The sequence below is a fragment of the Tinamus guttatus genome, unplaced genomic scaffold (genome assembly GCF_059628265.1).
Source record: "Tinamus guttatus ecotype Peru unplaced genomic scaffold, ASM5962826v1 Tinamus_guttatus_pri_ptg000314l, whole genome shotgun sequence".
Taxonomy (NCBI): Eukaryota; Metazoa; Chordata; class Aves; order Tinamiformes; family Tinamidae; genus Tinamus; species Tinamus guttatus.
Genome location: NW_028288848.1, coordinates 12338439 through 12340667, shown reverse-complemented (window position 1 = coordinate 12340667; position 2229 = coordinate 12338439). Strand labels below are relative to the sequence as shown.

General features: G+C 47.7%; 1 long non-coding RNA gene across 1 annotated transcript; it reads left to right on the top strand.

Moving 5' to 3' along the window:
• Positions 1 to 588: 588 nt before the first annotated feature.
• Positions 589 to 1990, top strand: LOC148594004 (uncharacterized). The gene is made up of 2 exons (XR_015913607.1): positions 589 to 697; positions 1827 to 1990. It is a non-coding gene; the product is annotated as an uncharacterized LOC148594004 (long non-coding RNA).
• Positions 1991 to 2229: the final 239 nt, after the last annotated feature.

Below are 2229 nucleotides of genomic sequence, written 5' to 3'. Positions count from 1 at the left end.
AGGGAGCTGAGTCACGGTATGCTGGGGCCTTTTCCAGCCTTTTTACTAATATAATATAATACAGGACATCAGGATCTTACATGGGTGTGGACATATGTACAGGTGGGCAGATGGCCCTGGGAGCCGGGCTCTCAGAAGATATTCAGTGTCATTTCAAGAGAGTGTCATTTCAAGTCAGCAATTTTGGATCTTCTCCCCTCCAGCTCTGGCCAGTCTCAGTGTGTGCAAGCTGTGGGGTAGGGGGAAGCCCTGGATCAGATGACTGGCACACGGAGAGGAGATGAGGCCTTTGAAGAAGCTTTAGAGGGCTTTAGGACTAAGCTTCTGTCACCAATAACCTTGACAAATAAAAGATTTCCCCATCGTCACCACCTACGCTGCTACAGCTATAGGAAACAAAGTCCATGAGGCCGTGCCCATGTGAGTGCCCCTGGGCTGGGGGATTTCATTGGGGTGGAGGGGAGGGAGGAAAACCCTCCTCCCCAACAACAGGCAGAGCTCAGATTGCCTGAAGAGCTCATGTGTTTTGTTTTATTTGTTTTATATATAAATAAGCAAATATATATACATATACATATTTAAAACATACGTATATATATGTTTATATTTTATCTTTGGCTTTTATCGCTCTTTTCCAGAAAGGGACCCAGAGGCGCCTTTTCACATTGAAATGGCCGGGAGACAATAGCACTGCTGGGTAAGCCGCGAGGGCGAGCGGGGCTCCGCGGTGCGGCCTCATCCTGCCGGGGATCAGTAGCCGGGAGACGGGGCGCCGGGGCGCAGGAATCCGGCTGCGTGAGAGCGGGGCTGGCCTCCCCCTTGCTCGCTTGTTATGTTAAGAGCCCCGTCCCCGAGCGGTGTCCGCGGCGCACGGAGAACAGAGGGCTGACGCGCTGAATGCCGCTGCTCCGGCATCCTTCTGTTCTCCATATGGGGACATTGTCTGGCCTCCGCAGAACAGGCCCCCTCCCTCTGAGCCGCCTCTCCTCTCCCTACTGTGCTTGCATAAACTGTTGGTTTCCCTTTTTATTAAAACCCTCCGAGCGGCCAGCGGGGTGACAGGCACCAGGAATTTGTGAAGGGCAGAGGAGGAGGAGCAGGAGGAGGAGGAGGAGGAGAAAGGACGAGTTTGTGTTTGCGGAGCAGACTCTGCTCTCCTCCCCAGTCTGGAGTGGAGCATGAGGATGGGCAAAGCAGCTCACATGCTCCAGAGGGCTGGGGAGGACCTGGGAACGTAGGGTGCCAGGAAGGCAGTACCCCAGGGAAGCCCACAGCAGCCACTCCATCCCCAAATCACAGTCCCCCATCATGTGCATCAGCCTGGACAGGCAAAGGGCTGCTCTGCACTACACTCCAGCAGAGATTGAAATGCTTGGTACATACAGAGGTGCCCATCTGTGGCATGGCAGCCATGCAAACTACATGAGAAAGTCTCTTCTCTGGTGATTACTTTAATATTTGATATAAATGAAGATAAAACTAATGATGTCAAACAATGCAAGGGAGGGGAAGATTAAACAAAATCTCTCCCCTGCAAAAACAAAGCAATCAATATAACATTATCCTGCAGCAGTGGTTTTCAAACTTGCTTTGATTTGTGGACTCCTAAAAATCTCTAAAGAAGGTTTAGCACTCCTGTAGAAATGTCTCACACCCTATTTGCTGGATAGCTATGGCAAGAGTGCTTTTCCTGTGCTCCTCAGAACAAGTCTGTGTTCTCCCAGGCATCTGCAGCCTGAAAATTGCCATCCTAGAGAATGCCAGTTCAAATGTAACTGAGCATAATTAATGGAGGGAGCTTACTATTGTTATTTTAATACTTTCAGATCCATCTTACCTGGAGAATCCATTTTACCACCTCTGGGAAGCTCACCCAGGGACTTCATCATTCTTGCCTCTTCCTCTGAGTCTGTCTGCTTCATCAAAGAAATATCAAGTCCCTTTGATCACCACATAGGAGAAATGCGATAAATTACAAATGGTTGGAAAATTTCTGGACACATTTTTGCCCTTGTAGAAAAAAAAATTGCTTTAAAAGTACTTTTTTTTTTCCAATAACCATAACAAGAAAGTATTGTACAAACTCAAAGCAAACTGAGGCTTTTTATTCCATTTTGCTCCATATTTTGTCTTCTGTTTTGTGTTTTTTGTTTTGTCGTTCACCTCTTTTATTATGTCAGACATTTCTGCTGGACAAGGGAGCATTATCATTTTTAACTAGCCTAGTAC